Genomic DNA, 21,496 nt, shown 5'->3' with positions numbered 1-21,496 from the left:
GGAATCTCTGCAGTTTGAAAGCATCAATTCTTCAGTGGTCAGCCTTCTTTAAGGTCCAACTCTTACATCCATATATGACTACTGGAAAAACCATAGCTTTGACTAGATAGAACTTTGTCAGCAAAGTAATATCTCTTCACTTAGATATTTCCATATCTTGGCTATGTTGTAAATAACGGTTCAGTGAACATTGGGATGCATATATCTTTTCAAATTAGTGTTTTCATTTTCCTGAAGCAGGATTGCTATGTAAGAAGGTGGTCCTATTTTGAATTTTTTGAGGAACCTCCATACTGTTTTTGATAGTAGCTGCACCAATTTACATTCTCACTAACAGTGTAGGATAGCAAACACCCTCTTCCAACAGAGAAGACTCTACACATGGACATCACCAGATGGTCAACACCAAAATCAGATTGATTATATTCTTTGCAACCAAAGATGGAGAAGCTGTATACAGTCAGCAAAAACAAGACCAGGAGCTGACTGTGGCTCAGATTATGAACACCTTATCGCCAAATTCAGACTTAAGTTGAACAAAGTAGGGAAAACCACTAGACCATTCAGATATGACCTAAATCAAATCCCTTATGATTATACAGTGAAAGTGAGAAATAGATTTCAGGGACTAGATCTGATAGACAGAGTGCCTGATGAACTATGGACAGAGGTTCGTGACATTGTACAGGAGACAGGGATCAATACCATCCCCTTGGAAAAGAAATGCAAAAAAGCAAAATGGCTGTCCGAGGAGGCCTTACAAATAGCTGTGAAAAGAAGAGAAGTGAAAAGCAAAGGAGAAAAGGAAACATATAAGCATCTGAATGCAGAGTTCCAAAGAATAGCAAGGAGAGATAAGAAAGCCTTCCTTAGTGATCAATGCAAAGAAATAGAGGAAAACAACAGAATGGGAAAGACTAGAGATCTCTTCAAGAGAATTAGAGATACCAAGGGAACATTTCATGCAAAGATGGGCTCGATAAAGGACAGAAATGGTATGGACCTAACAGAAGCAGAAGATATTAAGAAGAGGAGGCAAGAGTACACAGAAGAACTGTACAAAAAAGATCTTCATGATCCAGATAATCACGATGGTGTGATCACTCACCTAGAGCCAGACATCCTGGAATGTGAAGTTAAGTGGGCCTTAGGAAGCATCACTATGAACAAAGCTAGTGGAGGTGATGGAATTCCAGTTGAGCTATTTCAAATCCTGAAGGATGATGCTGTGAAAGTGCTGCACTCAATATGCCAGCACATTTGGAAAACTCAGCAGAGGCCACAGGCCTGGAAAAGGTCAGTTTCATTCCAATCCCAAAGAAAGGCAATGGCGTGCTGCAATTCATGGAGTCGCAAAGAGTTTGAGACGACTGAGCGACTGAACTGAACTGAACGCAACAGTGTTTGAAGGTTTCCTTTTCTGTACATCCTCATCAATACTCATCATTTCTTCTATTTTTGATGACCACCATTCTAGCAGGAGTGAGGTAGTATCTGGTGGTCTTCATTTGCATTTTTGTGATGATTAGTGATGCTGAGCATCTTTTCATGTGCTTTTTGGCCAACTGTATGTTTTCCTTGGAAAATACCTACTTGGATCTTCTGCCCAATTTTTAATGTAATACTCAGGTCTCGGCCATTTTTTTTATTCATGTGCTAATTTACTTATTAATTTGCTGCCAATTTTATTTTTATCTTCAATTTTATTTCTTATCCAGAAGCTAATTTTCACAGATTCATGTGGATATTCACAAGGTCTTAGAAGGATCTCTTTGTGACATGGAAAAGTAGTAGAGATATGAGGGAACTTCCTGGCAGTTCAACTCAGTGCTTCCACTGCAGGGGGGAATGGGTGTGATCCCTGGTTGGGCTAAGATCCCACAGGCCATGTGCTGTGGCCCCCCCAAAAATAGGGATATGAAATGACTTTAAAAACATACAAAAAATGCTGAAAGTCTTGATACTTGTACTTTTGGTAGTATGCCAGATTTATTCCAAAATGTTCATTAATTATAAGCCAAGATGAAATGGAGAGTGGGTGACAGTTTTCAAAAAGCATACATTGAAAGCTTTTCTAGCATATTTTTTTCTATAAGTCATAATTCACAAAATGAAGTTTTGAAAACTTTAGATATGGTTTTTAGGTGTATTTTTCCAGCTGATGAGAATGGTATTTCTAGAATTTTTGCTTTTCTGTGTCCAAGAACACAATCCATTATAGAATTTGGTTATTGGAGATTTCAAAATTTCAGTCAGGTGTAGTATATCTTGTTCTGAGATGCATGTGGTATTGCAATGTTAGGCAATGTTCTTGCCTGTTGTATCAACTATCATGATGTCTTTTGTGATGTTCCATTTGCCAGTAATTTTGAGCGATTAATTACTTACATTACTAAACAAAAAGTCTTCAAAGCACTTTAACATGCATTAACTTATTTAGTGTTCATTCTAACTTTGAGTGGTAGCTTTTGTTAGCTCTGTTATAGAAATAAAGAATCTGAATGAGGATGATTAATTGTAGCAAACACAGAAAGTGAAAGGCAGAGGCTTGAATCCAGGTTACCTGACTTCTAATTCAGTGCTTTCTCCACCAATTTTTCTTCCCTTCCTTTTGATTTTGTTTATCTCAGAATTTCCTTAAATATTATGTAATCCAGTATATATTAGTAAATTTTTCTAGTTCAAAGAAATTGACCCTTTACTACAAACTGTGTCTACATTCTGTCCTAACACTAACCAAGAAGAAAGTTTTACTAAGTTTAAAGTTTTCTCTTCCAATTCAATTATAATTTGCACTTCAATTTAATAATTCTGAAATCTTAAAATAAGCCAGAACAGGTAACCCTTTATAATTATTTTATGAATACCTACTAAAAAAGAACGAGATAGCACTCATTTCAGATTTATTATCATTTTAAACAAAGTCTCCCCCTAGTTACAAGGAAATACAGCAAAGTAGATAATAAATAATGGCTATTTGTAACACTTGAAAGGCTTTATTAATAAGTGATGTCAAACCATCTAATGCTTTCTTCTCAAAGTTATTATTCACCAACAATTTATGGATTTCTACTTGTTATGTTGCTTCTAAAATGTGGATAGGATTCTTACATTCAGGGAAATGTTCTTTTCTTTCTTTGCTGAGTTTATTTTGAGGATAAAATCAGTTTAGGTATCATTTATGTGAGACATGAGTTCTTAAATTTGTACTTATCAGAAGATAATTGTCTCCATGGATTCAAGCTGCCCCTTTGTTTTTTACTATTGCTCATTTCATTTCTTTTTATTGCAAACTGTTTAGTATCTAGGTTAATTGTTTATCATAAATTGATTTTGGTTCTTCAACTGTGATATTTGTGTGCAGTTCTAGAAAACATATTGACTATTTTCTAAGGGTCTAATACTATTTTCCTTCCCTCAGGATGTTAATTAATTTTTATTGTTATTAGTTCTAAAATAAATGGCCTCCATATTTAGGGTATCTTCACCCTAGACTTTGCATTTTCTCTATTTGCCTTCAGGATATCTCCAGTTAAAGGTTCTACTTTCAACTGTGGTTTTAGGCTGAAAATAGAGTTCATCTTCCTAACTAAATTGGTACCCCTTTCTAACTGCCCTGGGTCACCATCTTTACAAGCTCTCAGAGTGAGTTTCACTTTGGTGTGATTTTGTGCTGCTTTCCTTCTCTGTATCCTTCATTCAATTAGTTACCAATTCCTATGGATTGAATGTGTCAGTTCAGTTCAGTTTAGTTCAGTCGTTCAGTCGTGTCCTACTCTTTGAACCCCATGAATCGCAGCACACTAGCCTCCCTGTCCATCACCAACTCCCAGAGTTCACCCAACTCATGTGCATCGAGTTGGTGATGCCATCCAGCCATCTCATCCTCTGTTGTCCCCTTCTCCTCCTGCCCCCAATCCCTCCCAGCATCAGAGTCTTTTCCAATGAGCCAACTCTTCGCATGAGGTGGCCAAAATTTTGGAGTTTCAGCTTCAACATCAGTCCTTCCAATGAACACCCAGGACTGATTTCCTTTATGGTGGGCTTGTTGGACCTCCTTGCAGTCCAAGGGACTCTCAAGTGTCTTCTCCAACAACACAGTTCAAAAGCATCAATTCTTCGATGCTCAGCTTTCTTCACAGTCCAATTCTCACATCCATACATGACCACGGGAAAAACCATAGCCTTGACTAGATGGACCTTTGTTGGCAAAGTAATGTCTGTGCTTTTGAATATGCTATCTAGGTTGGTCATAACTTTCCTTCCAAGTAGTAAGCGTCTTTTAATTTCATGGCTGCAGTCACCATCTGCAGTGATTTTGGAGCCCAGAAAAATAAAGTCTGACACTGTTTCCACTGTTTCCCCATCTATTTCTCATGAAGTGATGGGACCAGATGCCTGATCTTCATTTTCTGAATGTTGAGCTTTAAACCCACTTTTTCACTCTCCACTTTCACTTTCATCAAGAGGCTTTTGAGTTCCTCTTCACTTTCTGCCATAAGGGTGGTGTCATCTGCATATCTGAGGTTATTTATATTTCTCCCGGCAATCTGGATTCCAGTGTGTACTTCTTCCAGCCCAGCGTTTCTCATGATGTACTCTGCATATAAGTTAAATAAGCAGGGTGGCAATATACAGCCTTGATGTACTCCTTTTCCTATTTGGAACCAGTCTGTTGTTCCATGTCCAGTTCTAACTGTTGCTTCCTGACCTGCATACAGGTTTCTCAAGAGGCAGGTCAGGTGGTCTGGTATTCCCATCTCTTTCAGAATTTTCCACAGTTTCTTGTGATCCACACAGTCAAAGGCTTTGGCATAGTCAATAAAGCATAAATAGATGATTTTCTGGAACTCACTTGCTTTTTTGATGATCCAGCAGATGTTGGCAATTTGATCTCTGGTTCCTCTGCCTTTTCTAAAACCAGCTTGAACATCTGGAAGTTCATGGATCACATATATCTGAAGCCTGGCTTGGAGAATTTTGAGCATAACTTTACTAGCATGTGAGATGAGTGCAATTGTGCAGTAGTTTGAGCATTCTTTGGCATTGCTTTTCTTTGGTATTGGAATGAAAACTGACCTTTTCCAGTCCTGTGGCCACTGCTGAGTTTTCCAAATTTTCTGGCATATTGAGTGCAGCACTTTCACAGCATCATCCTTCAGGATTTGAAATAGCTCAACTGGAATTCCATCACCTCCACTAGCTTTGTTCATAGTGATGCTTCCTGAGGCCCACTTAACTTCACATTCCAGGATGTCTGGCTCTAGGTGAGTGATCACACCATTGTGATTATCTGGGTCATGAAGATCTTTTTTGTACAGTTCTTCTGTGTACTCTTGCCTCCTCTTCTTAATATCTTCTGCTTCTGTTAGGTCCATACCATTTCTGTCCTTTATCGAGCCCATCTTGCATGAAATGTTCCCTTGGTATCTCTAATTCTCTTGAAGAGATCTCTAGTCTTTCCCATTCTGTTGTTTTCCTCTATTTCTTTGCATTGATCGCTAAGGAAGGCTTTCTTATCTCTCCTTGCTATTCTTTGGAACTCTGCATTCAGATGCTTATATGTTTCCTTTTCTCCCTTGCTTTTCACTTCTCTTCTTTTCACAGCTATTTGTAAGGCCTCCTCGGACAGCCATTTTGCTTTTTTGCATTTCTTTTCCAAGGGGATGGTATTGATCCCTGTTTCCTGTACAATGTCATGAACCTCAGTCCATAGTTCATCAGGCACTCTATCAGATCTAGTCCTTTAAATCTGTTTCTCACTTCCACTGTATAATGATAAAGGATTTGATTTAGGTCATACCTGAATGGTCTAGTGGTTTTCCCTACTTTCTTCAATTTAAGTCTGAATTTGGCAATAAGGAGTTCATGATCTGAGCCACAGTCAGCTCCCGGTCTTGTTTTTGCTGTTTGTATAGAGCTTCTCCATCTTTGTCTGTAAAGAATATAATTAATCTGAGTTCAATATTGACCATCTGGTGATGTCCACATGTAGAGTCTTCTCTTGTGTTGTTGGAAGAGGGTGTTTGCTATGACCAGTGCATTCTCTTGGCAAAACTCTATTTTGCACTGCTTCATTCCGTACTCCAAGGCCAAATTTGTCTGTTACTCCAGGTGTTTCTTGAGTTCCTAGTTTTGCATTCCAGTCCCCTATAATGAAAAGGACATCTTTTTGGGGTGTTAGTTCTAAAAGATCTTGTAGGTCTTCATAGAACCGTTCAACTTCAGCTTCTTCAGTGTTACTGGTTGGGGCATGGGCTTGGATTACTGTGATATTGAATGGTTTGCCTTGAAAATGAACAGAAATCATTCTGTCGTTTTTGAGATTGCATCCAAGTACTGCATTTCAGACTCTTTTGTTGACCATGATGGCTATTCCATTTCTTCTGAGGGATTCCTGCCCACAGTAGTAGATATAATGGTTATCTGAGTTAAATTCACCCATTCCAGTCCATCTTAGTTCTCTGATTCCTAGAATGTTGATGCTCACTCTTGCCATCTGCTGTTTGACCACTTCTAATCTGCCAACAAAGGTCCGTCTAGTCAAGACTATGGTTTTTCCAGTGGTCATGTATAGATGTGAGAGTTGGACTGTGAAGAAAGGTGAGCAGCAAAGAATTGATGCTTTTGAACTGTGGTGTTGGAGAAGACTCTTGAGAGTCCCTTGGACTGCAAGGAGATCCAACCAGTCCATTCTAAAGGAGATCCGCCCTGGGTATTCTCTGGAAGGAATGAAGGAAATGGCAACCCACTCCAGTATTCTTGCCTGGAGAATCCCATGGACGGCAGAGCCTGGTGGGCAGAGCCATCTATGGGTTCGCACAGAGTCGGACACAACTGAAGTGATTTAGCAGCAGCAGTAGCAGCAGCATGCTAAAGCTGAAACTCCAGTACTTTGGTCACCTCATGAGAAGAGTTGACTCTCTGGAAAAGACTCTGATGCTGGGAGGGATTGGGGGGCAGAAGAAAAAGGGGATGACAGAGGATGAGATGGCTGGATGGCATCACCGACTCGATGGATGTGAGTTTGAGTGAACTCTGGGAGTTGGTAATGGATAGGAAGGCCTGGTGTGCTGCGATTCATGGGGTCGCAAAGAGTTGGACACAACTGAGCAACTGAACTGAAATGAATTTGCCTAGATTCATGGACCTAACATTCCAGGTTCCTATGCAATATTGCTCTTACAGCATCAGGCCTTGCTTCTATCACCAGTCACATCCACAACTGGGTATTGTTTTTGCTTTGGCTCCATTCCTTCATTCTTTCTGGAGTTATTTCTCCACTGATCTCCAGTAGCATATTGGGTACCTACTGACCTGGGGAGTTCCTCTTTCAGTATCCTATCATTTTGCCCTTTCATACTGTTCATGGGGTTCTCAAGGCAAGAATATTGAAGTGGTTTGCCATTCCCTCTCCAGTGGACCACATTCTGTCAGACCTCTCCACCATGACCTGTCTGTCTTGGGTGGCCCCACACTGCATGGCTTAGTTTCATTGAGTTAGACAAGCTGTGATCCATGTGATCAGATTGGCTAGTTTTCTGTGGTTATGGTTTCAGTGTGTCTGCCCTCTGATGCCCTCTCGCAACACCTATCTTCTTACTTGGGTTTCTCTTACCTTTGACATGGGGTATCTCTTCATGGCTGCTCCAGCAAAGTGCAGCTGCTGCTCCTTACCTTGGACGAGGTTGCCCCTCCTGACCTAGAATGTGGAGTAGCTCCTCTCAGCCCTCCTGCGCTGGTGCAGCTGCCGCTCCTTGGACGTGGGGTTGGTCCTCTCATCCACCGTCCTTGACCTCGGATGTGGGGTAGCTTCTCTTGGCCACCGCCCCTGACCTCGCGTGTTGGGTGTACATCTACCCAATTTCACAAGCTGAAGCCCCAATCCAAGATGTGGAGGTGGAGCCTTTGGGAGGTGTTAGTTCATGAGGACAGAGCTCTCATGAATGGGGTTAGTGCCCTTAAAAGAAGAGAAGCCAGAGAGATAACCTCTCAGTCATGTGAGGAGACAATAAGTAGGTGGCTGTCTTTAAGCCAGGAAGTGGTCTCTCACCAGAACTCAATCATTCTGGCAGCGTGATCTCAGATTTCTATCTTTCAGAACTGTGAGAAACAAATGTTCAACCCATCTACTCTATGACTATGGTTAGTCATGTCCGACTCTTTGAGACCCCATAAATTGTAGCCTCCCAGGCTCCTCTGTCCATGGAGATTCTCCTGGCAAGAATACTGGAGTGGGTTGCCATGCCCTCCTCCAGGGAATCTTCCCAATGCAGGGATCAAACCCAGGTCTCTTGCATTGCAGGCAGATTCTTTACTGACTGGGCCACTAGGTAAGCCCCTTATTATACCAGCCAGAACTAACTAAGACAGCAGCCTTGGTGTCATGGGCTAAATTGTGTCCTGCCCCCCTCCCCCCAGTTCATATGTGGAAGTCTTAACTCCAAGTACCATAGAATGTGACTATATTTGAATACATGATCTTTAAGAGGTAATTAAGGTTAAACGAAATCATCAGCGTGGGTCTAATTCAACATTACTGGTATCTTTAAAAAAAATTAATTTATTTTAATTGGAGACTAATTACTTTACAATATTGTAGTGGTTTTTGCCATACATTGACATGAATCAGCCATAGGTATACATGTGTCCCCATCCTGAACCCTCCTCCCACTTCCCTCCCCATCCCATCCCTCTGGGTCACCGCAATGCACCGGCCCTGAGAACCCTGTCTCATGCATTGAACTTGGACTGGTGATCTATTTCACATATGGTAATATACATGTTTCAATGCTATTATCTCAAATCATCCCACCCTTGCCTTCTCCCACAGAGTCCAAAAGTCTGTTCTTTATATCTGTGTCTCTTTTGCTGTCTTGCATATAAGGTCATTGTTACCATCTTTCTAGATTCCATATATATGCATTAATATACTGTATTGGTGTTTTTCTTTCTGACTTACTTCACTCTGTATAATAGGCTCCAGTTTCATCCAGCTCATTAGAACTGATTCAAATGCATTCTTTTTAATAGCTGAGTAATATTCCATTGTGTATATGTACCACAACTTTCTTATCTATTCATCTGCCGATTGACATCTAGGTTGCTTCCATGTCCTAGCTATTGTAAACAGTGCTGGGATGAACATTGGGGTACACGTGTCTCTTTCAGTTCTGGTTTCCTTGGTGTGTATGCCCAGCAGTGGAGTTGCTGGGTCACATGGCATCTTAAAAGAGGAGGAAATTAGGACACAGACACATTCAGAGGCACATCCATGTAAAGATGCAGGGGAAAGATGGCCATCCTAGCCAAGGAGAGAGGCCCTCAGAAGAAAGTAACCTGGTTTACACCTTGAGCTTGGACTTTGAGCCTCCAGAAATAAATTTCTGTGGATTAAACTACCCCATCTGTATACTTTGTCATGGCATCCCTCATAAACTGGTACCTTCTGGCAATTCTGTGCAGTGTCTCTTGAATTTTGGCCAGTTGAAGAATACATGTTGATTCCTTATTGTCATTTTATTTACATACATATTGCTCTCTTTTTCTAAAACAGCATTACATTTTCCATATTTTGGTTTAATTTGTAAAGGTACCAATAGTTTTGAAAAAATTCCCATTTGTCTGTTATTTTTCAACTTAGAAGTAACCTCCTCTAAAAGGCATGGCCATATATCCATTCTATGGGCTCCTTTGCATTATAGTGCTTATCCCAATGACATTTTTCATACTGTGTTATAATTGTACATTTTACCACTTTTCTTTTCCATCTGCTAGATTGTAAATGCCCAAGGTCATGGACTGATTCTTAAATAGTATTATAGTCGTACCACCTAGGGTAGTGCCTGGCATAAAGAATGTGCCCAGTGAATATTTATGAATAAATTACTTTGTATTTTGCTGCAGTAACAAACAATCCCCAAATATCAGTATCTTAGAACCATAAAAGTTTTATTTCTTGCTTCTGATACTTTTTCATTATCTGCTAGAGGCTCTGCTCTGTGTCATCTTTACTCCTAGATCCAGGTTAATAGAGGAGCCACCATTTGGGGTATTATCTGTCACTGTGGCAGAGGGGAAAGGAGAGAAAGCAAGATGATCCATAAGTCTTCTGCTCAGATATCCCTTCTGCTCATATTTCATTCATCAGAGCAAGTCCCGTGGCCTAAAGATGTCAAGTGAGGGGAAGAAATTACAATCCTATCATATGCCAGGAAGAGAGAAAGCCAGAGGTATTTGTGAAGAGCGCTAGTGACTACCCGAGACTCCGGTGTTGGTGTGTGGTGCATTGTTTCGTTTATGATTTGCTGTTTTAAGCTTCACATTTTTCTACTACTTTTACCTTATGTGCTTGAATTCTGGTAAAATATTAACTTTGAAACTGTATTTTTGCCATATTCAGTCTGGATCTTATGACACATCAGAAACTGTTCTTACTTTTCTTTTATATTTTGAACTTGATCTTCTTGGAGGACTATAGCATCTAGCTCTTGTAGCTTATGATCTTACTGTAGTTTCATATATTATGCACTGTGCCCATGAATAGGACAAAACTTTTCTGCTTTTCAGTTTCCTTATCTGTAAAATGACACATCAAATTCCTCCTAGCTTTTTATTTCACATATATGTTTAAATATTATTAGTCACTGTGGTATTCATGGATTTAGAGGTGTATGTTTGTTGGTTTATTAGTAGGTAACTGTTTCATTATTTTAGGAGAGCCTCCTGTTTATGCTCTCAAATACATACTGATTTTTCTGTCATATCACAGCTTCTAACAGTATAAAAGCCTCTGACATTGCTGAGCAGAGCAACTTGAACATATTCTGGACTTTCTAAGCAAACAAGGGCAGTAAGAATTTACAGTAAAAAAATCAATACATTTGATGATGTGTATATTTAAAATTATGGTAAAAATTAACACAAAAATATTCAAACCAAATGACATTTTGGGAAAAATATTTGCAAGAAATAAAAATAGACAAAGGATTTATATAACTTCTATACAGAGAGATTATATAAAGTCATGAGAAGAAATACAGTAGAAAAATGGGCTAAGGATCTGAACAAGCAGTTTGCCCTCACCCCCCACCACTCCCTCCTCCCTCAGGCAATGAATGTACAAAAAGATGCAAAATCTCAGTACTGAAAGAGTGGGGGAAATGGACATTCCTCACTGTTGGCAAAGTGGAGAGTGGTATAATCTTTTGTGGGTAAGGTGGCACCTCCCTTTGTGGCATGTATCTTTAAAATGTCAAATGTCTGTATATTTTAACCTGGCTACTTCAGTTTTTGGAATCAATCTCCTAGAAAGGACAGGAATGTCCCTTGTAGCACTGTTTGTAAAAGCAAAAAGTTAGAAGAAATTTAGTGTCTCAGTAAGGGAAAAGTATATCCATAAAATTGTATTAGAAGAATGAGGAAATAGCAATGAAACAAAGCAAAGATTTACTGAGTGCTTCCTATGTTCCAGACACAATTGTAAGTGCTTGTTTAAAGGCAGACTTATAAATTTGAACAGGGTAATATATACATGATATATTAAGTGAAAAAATGTTTCAGACTCATATGGAAATAAATGTGAGTAAATAATACGTGCTAAGTCGCTTCAGTCATGTTCAACTCTTTGCAACCCTATGGACTGTAGTCTGCCAGGCTCCTCTCTTCATGGGATTCTCCAGGCAAGAATACTGGAGTTGGTTACCATGCCCTTCTCTAGGAGATCTTCTGACCCAGGAATCAAACCTGTGTCTCTCTTGTCTCCTGCATTGGCAGGTGGGTTCTTTACCACTAGCACCACCTGGGAAGCCCTGTTGAATAAATAAAGGCAAGCACAAATATATTATTGTGAAGATCCAGATACTTACATTACTATATGTACCTAGATGTATATATGGAGATAGAGACTTATCTGTATGTATCTTATCTGTAGGAAAAGCTGGGAAGGCTACACTCTGAAGTATTAACAATAGTTAATTCTCAGGATTGGATTAGATGGGAGGCTTCTATTTCTTATATAATCATAAAAACATGGGATTGCAGGTAATTTTTACTTTTTAAAAAATTTTAAATAAAAAGTTAAATAAAAACATGGTGTTGGCAATGGTCCAGAAATAGTAGTGTTCTGCTTTTTATAGTAAATGCAGTGTTGTAGTTTTGGTAGAAAAACTGGGGAGAAGATTACTTTTCTGGTGTGGCCATGGAGAGCTAGATGGTTCCATAAGTGGGAAGCCTTTATTCTATCAGTAATTTATAACTAAGAATACGTTTTAAAAATAGATAATAATTGGGACTTTCCTGGTGGTCCAGTGGCTAAGACTACACACTCCCAATTCAGGGGGCCCGGATTTGATCCCTGATCATGGAACTAGATCCTGCATCCCGCAACTAAAGATTTTGCACTCTGCACGTCCAATCACAGGGGGTGAAGGGGACTGTGGGACAAATCGAGAGCGTAGCATTGAGATATATATATATATATATATATATATATATATATATATACACACACACACATACTGCCATGTGTAAAATAATAGCCAGTGGAAAGCTGTTGTATGGCACAGGAAGCTCAACTTGGTGCTCTGTAATGACCTAGGGGGGTGGAATGGGGATGGGGGGTGGGAGGGAGCTCAAGAAGGAGGGGATACATGTATACATATAGCTGATTCAGGGGCTTCCCAGGTGGCAGTACTGGTAAAGAACCTTCCTGTTGATGCAGGAGACATAAGCAACTCAGGTTCAATTCTTGGGTCAGGAAGATCCCCTAGAGGAGGGCATGGCAAACAATTCCAGGATTCTTGCCTGGAGAATCCCATGGACAGAGAAGCCTGGTGGACTATAGTCCATAGAGTCACAAAGAATCAGACATGACTGAAGTGACTTAGCATGCATGTATAGCTGATTCATGTTGTTGTACAGCAGAAACATAACATTCCAAAGCATTACACTCCAGTTAATAAAAATAAAAAAGATTCCGCATGCCACAATTAAGATTTGGTGCAGCCAAATAAATAAATAAATACTTAAAAATGGATAATAATTATTCCTTGGAGAAGACTCTTTTTTAAAATTTTATTTTATTTTTTAACTTTACATGGAGAAGACTCTTGAGAGTCCCTTGGACTGCAAGGAGATCAAACCAGTCAATTCTAAAAGAAATCAATCCTGAATATTCATTAGAAGGATTGATGCTGAAACTCCAATACTTTGGCCGCCTGATGCAAAGAACTGATTCATTAGAAAAGACCCTGATGCTGGGAAAGGCAGGAGGAGAAGGGGACGCTAGAGGATGAGACGGTTGGATGGCATCACTGACTCAACGGACACGAGTTTGAGCAAGCTCTGGGAGATGGTGAAGGACAGGGAAGCCTAATGTGCTGCATGCAGTTCATGGGGTCACAAAGAGTTGGACACAACTGAGCGACTGAACAACAAATGATCATTTCCCTCATTGAAGTAAGAAGCCACCTTTATGGTCAGCTCATTCAAGATGGTTGTTCTCTTGCTCTCTGTACATCCCCTGTTGGACCAGTACCTGCTTCATCTTTATTTTACGCACATGACTGACCTTCTTTGTACTTGCCTTAGGCCCCAGCTGGTGATTGTTCTCATCAAAGGGGTGTTGAGGGGCCATGCCCCTCTGCTGGTTTCCCTGGTAACTAATGAGCCCAGCTGAAATCAATTCCCCCAGACCCAGTAATCTCCTTTTTACCCAGGACTGAAGACTGCCGCCATGCTCTGCCCACAGACTGCTTTACACCTCGGGGTGCACTCCAGGACCTTACTTCACGTGGGTAAGCTCCTCTATCCATTAAACCACCAATGTCTCTGTTGCTGACCCTGGGCTCTCTCTTCGGTCTTGAAGCTGAGCAAGTATGGGCCTTGTAGGCCTGTGGGGTGCAACCCAACACCACCAGGGAGGAGAAATATGGGTAGTTACAATAGGGGAGTCAGAGCACGGAGAGGTACATTTTGAGAGAGCAGATGTGGCAGTCTGGATCGTTGTAATGTCACAGGGGGCTCTGCAGGCCCAGGGGACAGGGTGAAGCAGGAAAGGATATCGATTGTGTGATTCCCCTTGCACATTTGCCTCTGGTTCTTCTGTTTGCTGTTTTGTCACAAAATAACTTTCAAACTCTAGATTAACAACAGAAGCATTTGTGTATTAGCTCTGGTTTGGAGGGAGCAAAGGGTTTCCCAGGTGGCCCAGTCATAAAGAATCTGCCTGCTGATAAAGGAGATGCAAGAGATGTGGGTTTGATCCCTGGGTTGGGAAGATCCCCTTGAGAAGGAAATTGCAACCCACTCCAGTATTCTTGCCCAGAGAATCCCATGGACAGAGGAGTCTGGCGGGCTACAGTCCATGAGGTTACAGAGTCAGACAGGACTGAGCAGGCACATTGTCGTTGTCATTGGAGGGAACAAGCCTTTATCATCAGTGGTTCTGCTGCCCCTCATCCAGCATATCCTTAATGATTCTCTCCTTTCTATTCCACTCCCAGTGGTATTGAGAAGACAGTGTGCCTGTCTTCTCCAGACAGCAAAGGAACAAGGCTATTTTTGAATCATTCACTGCTAGGAAAGTAGTTCAGCAGAAGGACTGGTTGCTTTTAGGATCTCCGTGTCCAGCACACCCCTCTTATTTTTACATGAACATCTGCATCTCCCCAGACTTGAGGATGACTATTCTGTGATTTTAGTTCTCCAGTGGCTTCACAAAAAGTCATTAATTTGCTGTCTGTCCAGCTTTCTTCTTGTTGCAGATATGAACGCTGCAGCTCTGAGATCACAAGTAAGTGATTTCAAGTAATTGAATTACTGAAGCAATGTAGGTAAACTGAAGATAACAAAGAAAACGTGGAAGAACTCTAAAGGACACCAGTTAAAAAAGCATGTGTGAGCAATGTAACTAATAGCATCAGTCAACAACAATCCCACCAGTTTTCTAAAAACAATTTCTAGTTATTTATAAATATTTATAAATAACCTAAGTGCAATGTATCTTTTTGAATGCTTTGCTTACTTTTTAAAATTGAATCTTTTCAGCAACCCTCTGACTTAGGTTCTCTTATTCCTGTTATGAGGAAACTGAGGCACAAAAAGTTTGAGTGATTTCCCCAAGATTGCACAACTTATAAATGTTGGAACTGGGACTCTAATTCAGAGGAGGTCTGAATCCAGAACCTGTCTTCATAATATAAATAAAATGAGGCTATCACTTTTTCTGATATTAAAAGGAACTCAGTTGAACAAAGAAAGAACATGCTGTAAGAAATAGTTCAATAGCAGAAGATACTATAATAGATATGAAAGGAGAAAGACTCTCAGATTGATGAAAAGAAGAGAAGGAAAGGAAAGCTTGTGAGGGTTTTAGAGCATCCTGACCATGGCAGCATGTCTGACCCAGTCAGACACTTCTAAGAGCTGCATGGAACTGTATTTAAGATCGACAGGAATAAAACCATCCATTTTATCATGCTTTTCTTGTATATATCCTCAGACTCATCTCTGTTATTCATTGGCAACTCCAGCGTTTGAACTCTGAAAATTCTTTTTTTCCCACTAAAAAAAGACACTTTTTATTTTAAATCATATCTTCCCACTGTTTGTGGATATAATGCACATTACATTGCTAAAGAATCATTCTCTTTGCCTGAGGAACAAGACAGTTTAAAAATAACTTGTGTTGTGATTAGAAGAGTCTTTGTATAAAAGATACCTGAAGAGAGAGAGTGTGTGCACAGACCCCAGTATAAGACATGACAGGTCACAGTTTGCAACTCTGCCAGGGGGAAAAATTTTTGTTTTGTATAAAACAGAGCAGAGACAAGAAAAAAGCATGATATGATAGTGTTAGATGTATTTGGCATGTATTTAAATATATATGTTCATAATGAGCAGCATACATCCTCTAAATATAAAAGATATAAAATTTTGGAAATGCAATTGGCCATCGATCCTCTTTTGTGATCTGTTAGTGAGGGGAGGAGGCAGACAGGAGTTGGAGAGAGAGTATTTCCCCTGGGAAAACTTGAACTTCATGATTGGAAATATTCTCCTTCCTGTTGATACTCGTTATGCTTAAAAAAGATAATGGGCGATTGTCTTTTTTTTTTTTTTTTTTTGGGCGATTGTCTTATTTGCAAGCCCCTATGTACTCTTTCCGGAGAAGGCAATGGCACCCCACTCCAGTACTCTTGCCTGGAAAATCCCATGGATGGAGGAGCCTGGTAGGCTGCAGTCCATGGGGTCGATGAGAGTTGGACACGACTGAGCGACTTCACTTTCACTTTTCACTTTCATGCATTGGAGAAGGAAACGGCAACCCACTCCAGTGTTCTTGCCTGGAGAATCCCAGGGATAGAGGAGCCTAGTGGGCTGCCGTCTATGGGGTCGCACAGAGTCGGACACGACTGAAGCGACTTGGCAGCAGCAGCATGTACTCTTTACACTGAAAGAGTTGGAGCATACGATGTACCCCATTATAGAGAGGTGTGCAAGTTTTACTGTGAGTCTAGCAATTACAGAGAATCTAGGATATTTCACAACACCATTCTTTATTTCAAAGTCCAGCCTGGATTTTTAAAATATTTGAATAACTTTCAGTTCAGTTCAGTTCAGTTGCTCAGTCGTGTCTCTTTGTGACCCCATGAACTGCAGCAACTTTGGATTGTAGCAAAATTAGCTTTTGTGGAAGACAATAAACCCTCTCCCATCCAACCTGAAATGGATTGATGCAGTAGTAACTTTACTCCAATTCTGAAAGAAAATCTGCTTCTTTAACCTTTTTAAGTAGACAGACAGACCACATCTTCAGAAAATGTGAGATTGGAAAGTCTAGTTGGAAGGTTTGCCTTTAACAATTGCTTTAATATGGAGAGGAAATGGTCTCTCCAGTGACTCTTTGCCCTGGCAGTGTGAAGAAGGGCAGGGCGCTGATATCCCAGCTGGAGGAGCCACGGGTTACTCAGTGCCTTTTATTTCAACATTAAAACACTGCAGAGGAAAGATCTGACTTTCCACCTTTTAATATTGCTCAATCATTTCTTTTTACTTCTTGCTTCAGTGAGCACAGTATGCGGTTTTCTGGGGAATTTATTAAAAAGAAAACCTTTCACAGTTTTATGGATGGGTTTTGGAGAAATCTACAGTCAACATGTGTTTCTCAATTCCATCACAGCTGCTCTAATTCTCTGAGTTTTAGGACATGCTCAAAAATTGTCTCCTAATTTACAGTTTAACAAATGACAGAATATTTTGACATTAGCAAATGAAGGGAAATGTTTTACATACCATCAGTGGCTCAAAGCATGAGTATAGCTTTTTATTTTGGCCACTTGTACCGAGCAAATAGTCATGATCAAATAGGGCTGCTTTATACCCAGGCCAATTTTGTTGAAACTTTCTGGGTAGCTGAGCTGATTTGGGGTCAGTATTGTATTTACCTTAGAGTGACTATATCTGCTTTCTGTGATAAGAATGCCCCCTCCCTTCCTGCCTTCTTTTGCTTCTTACTCAAAGTCACTTAAACTTTTTTTGCATATCTATAATTTTGTATCTATTATCAACTTTGGGCTTTAACTTCTTGTTTTCCGTTTTTTTAAGGGCCAGTCTCAGCATTTCCCCAACATCTAAATCACAGTGAGTAAAAGATGGCAAGAAATAAGCCAGAGAAAGTGTCAGTGGGCCAGCTAGAGATTATTTTACTAATGTAAGACAATGGGCTTCCGTGGTAGCTCAGCTGGCAGAGTCTGCCTGCAGTGCCTGGTTTGATTCCTGGTTTGGGAAGATCCATTGGAGAAGGAATAGGCTACCCTCTCCAGTATTCTTGGGCTTCACTGGTGGTAAAAAATCCTCCTGCAGTGCAGGAGACCTGGGTTCGATCCCTGGACTGGGAAGATTCCCTGGAGGAGGGCATGACAACCCACTTCAGTATTCTTGTCTGGAGAAGCCCCATGGAGAGATAAGCCTGGTGGGCTACAGCCTATGGGGTCGCCAAGAGTCAGACATGACTGAGCGACTAAGCACAGCACAGCGCAATGTAAGACAATATGGTAGAGGCCATGCTTCTGGGGTCTGTATTCATCACCCACTTGGATTCTCTATCACACAGATTCTTTTTTTTAAAAATTAATATTTTTTAAAAATTTAATAAATAAATTTTAAGGCCTTGGCAGTGCCAGGTCTTAGTTGTGACATGCAGGATCTAGTTCCCTGACCAGGGATCAAACCCAGGCCCCCTTCATTGGAAGAGCAGAGTCTTTGCTCCTGGATCACCAGGGAAGTCTCCACAGATTCTGATTTTAGGGCATATGCTGTCATCTTTCAGCTGGCTTAAAAAAGACTTACAACAAATGTACTCTTTGAGAAATCCTTGAGTCTAAGTTTATATTATTCAGGATAATTCTCTAGAGCACAAGCTTATAGGAAATGTGTGTAACAAAGTGGGTAAAGTGGGTCATATTAACAGTAACATTGTCTTTTAAATGTCTGTGTAAGCGTAAAATTTACATACATTAATAAGGTCCATGGGCTGGCTGGGTGCGACTCCTGCTTCATACTCACAGTTTTCTGGCACTAAGAGTGCTTCACCATATAATAGAGCTCTCTCTCCCATAGTCCCTGAGAAACCAACCTCCCAGCTGCAGGCCCCATTTTTAGCTAGGACAAATCTCATCTTATTTAACCAATCTTTCTATAAGTGGCTGAGCTAAGGAAGTTACTGCTTTTTGCGGTCTCAATTGCCTAATAGAAAGTAATTTAGCCTAAATCCTTGAACCCCTGTGGGACAGTCCCAATTGGTTACTGTGCCTGTAGACTAAATGAGGTGCTGACTGACTCCTCTTCACAAGGAGAACTAGTTTTAAGATCTTCACTCACATTACCTTAGTTAAACTTGAAAATGTCCTATTTGTTATAGCAAGGAAGCCAATTCAATTTTGCTGTCTTAAAATATTATTAGAAAGAGTCTGCTCTTGGATGCAATTCAGTCCTGAATAGGGTTGTTGCTGGGAGATCTGACTGAATATGTTGTATCTGGACTTAAGCATATATTATGAAAACATGATTTATTTGCAAAGAGGTTCTGAAATTCTGTAGTATCCATCAGATATTGCTTCATTTGTAAAAATTAAAAACCTATAAATCTTTTTTTCTTGTCATCTAACAAATACTTACAAGGATTGTACAATAGGATTCCTTTAAAAATAGGATTTGATACTTAACTACATGTTCATGAAATGATTTAATTGGAGGCTTCTGCACTTTGAACATGGACAATTGTCCAAGGAAGCTGAAAAGGCTTCATGTTGTAAAATTACTTAAGCACATAATAATTACACCTTTCACCTGTGAGGACATCTTATAGATAACTCACCATTAATAGGCATTTATTAAGGCAATTAAAAGTACACTCTTCTTTTATAGCTATATAAACCTTCCCATTTCCTATGAAAGCGTGTTGTTATTCCCTTATCATTTAATTCAATTGCTCAGTTGTGTCCGCCTCTTTGCAACCCCATGGACTGTAGCACACCAGTCTTTCCTGTCCATCACCAAATCCTGGAGCTACTCAAACTCATGTCCATTGAGTCAGTGATGCCATCCAACCATCTCATCCTCTGTTGTCCACTTCTCCCCCTGCCTTCAATCTTGAGAAGACTCTCAAGAGTCTTCTCCAACACCACAGTTCAAAAGCATAAATTCTTTGGCATTCAGGTTTCTCTATAGTCCAACTCTCACATGCATACATGACCACTGGGAAAGCCATAGCTTTGACTAGACAGACCTTTGTTGGCAAAGTAATTAATGTCTCTGCTTTTTAATATGTTGTCTAGGTTGGTCAGTGATCCTCAGTGATCAATGCAAAGAAGTAGAGGAAAGCAATAAAATAGGAAAGACTAGAGACTCTTCAAGAAAATTAGAGATACCAAGGGATTTCTAATTTACCATTTCATGCAAAGATGGGCACAATAAAGGACAGAAATGGTATGGACCTAACAGAAGCAGAAGATATTAAGAAGAGGTGGCAAGAATACTCAGAAGAACTGTACAAAAAAGATCTTCATGACCCAGATAATCATGATGGTGTGATCACTCACCTAGAGCCAGACATCCTGGAATATGAAGTCAAGAGGGCCTTAGAAAGCATCACTACGAACAAAACTAGTGGAGGTGATGGAGTTCCAGTCGAGCTATTTCAAAACCTAAAAGATGATGCTGTGACAGTGCTATAGTCAATATGCCAGCAAATTTGGAAAACTCAGCAGTGGCCACAGGACTGGAAAAGGTCAGTTTTCATTCCAATCCCAAAGAAAGGCAATAGCAAAGAATGCTGAAACTACCCCACAATTCATCTCACAGACTAGCAAAGTAATGCTCAAAATTCTCCAAGCCAGCCTTCAACAGTACGTGAACTGTGAACTTCCAGATTTTCAAGCTGGATTTAGAAAAGGCAGAGGAACCAGAGATCAAATTGCCAAATCCACTGGATCATCAAAAAAGCAAGAGAGTTCCAGAAAAACATCTACTTTTGCTTTATTGACTACACCAAAGCCTTTGACTGTGTGGATCATAACAAACTGTGGAAAATTCTGAAAGAGATGGGAATACTAGACCACCTGACCTGCCTGCTGAGAAATTTGTATGCAGGTCAGGAAGCAACAGTTAGACCTGGACATGGAACAACAGACTGGTTCCAAGTAGGAAAAGGAGTACATCAAGGCTGTATCCTGTCACCCTGCTTATTTAAGTTATATGCAAAGTACATCATGTGAAGTGCTGGACTGGATGAAGCCCAAGCTGGAATCAAGATTGCTGGGAGAAACATCAATAACCTCAGATATGCAGATGTCACCATCCTTATGGCAGAAAGCGAGAAATAAAGAGCCTCTTGATGGAAGTGAAAGAGGAGAGTGAAAAAGTTGGCTTAAAGCTCAACATTAAAAAAACTTAGATCATGACATCTGATCCCATCACTTCATGGCAAATAGATGGGGAAACAGTGACAGACTTTATTTTTTTTTGATTTCTGCAAAATCACTGCAGATGGTGACTGCAGCCATGAAATTGAAGATGTTTCCTCCTTGGAAGGAAAGTCATGACCAACCTAGACAGCATATTAAAAAGTAGAGACATTACTTTGCCAACAAAGATATGTCTAGTCAAAGCTATGGCTTTTCCAGTAGTCATGGACATGAGAGTTGGAGTACAAATAAAGCTGAGTGCTGAAGAATGGATGCTTTTGAACTGTGGTGTTGGAGAAGACTCTTGAGAGTCCCTTGGACTGCAAGAAGATCCAACCAGTCCATCCTAAAGAAAATCAGGCCTGAATATTCTTTGGAAGGACTGATGCTGAAGCTGAAACTCCAATACTTTGGCCACCTGATGCGAAGAACTGACTCATTTGAAAAGATCTTGATGCTGGGAAAGATTGAAGGCAGGAAGACAAGGGGATGACAGAGGATAAGATGGTTAGATGGCATTACTGACTCAG

At 40.3% G+C, this 21,496-nt stretch overlaps 1 long non-coding RNA gene across 9 annotated transcripts in view; it reads left to right on the top strand.

Annotated features, from left to right (window-relative positions):
- Positions 1-13,341: 13,341 nt before the first annotated feature.
- LOC123330750 overlaps positions 13,342-21,496 on the top strand; it is a 40,363-nt gene continuing 32,208 nt past the window's right edge. Inside the window, exons 1-2 of one of the 9 annotated variants that reach the window (XR_006546849.2) lie at positions 13,342-13,458; positions 13,719-13,796. This is a non-coding gene — a long non-coding RNA (uncharacterized LOC123330750). Of the gene's footprint in view, positions 13,459-13,495; positions 13,797-17,607; positions 17,644-21,496 lie in introns of those variants that run through there. The other 8 variants (XR_006546853.2, XR_006546852.2, XR_006546847.2 and 5 more) reach the window with 8 other exon arrangements.

Source organism: Bubalus bubalis, chromosome 20 (genome assembly GCF_019923935.1).
Source record: "Bubalus bubalis isolate 160015118507 breed Murrah chromosome 20, NDDB_SH_1, whole genome shotgun sequence".
NCBI lineage: Eukaryota > Metazoa > Chordata > Mammalia > Artiodactyla > Bovidae > Bubalus > Bubalus bubalis.
The sequence above is the reverse complement of the archived record's forward strand: the minus strand, read 5'-3'. Positions and strand labels throughout refer to the sequence as shown.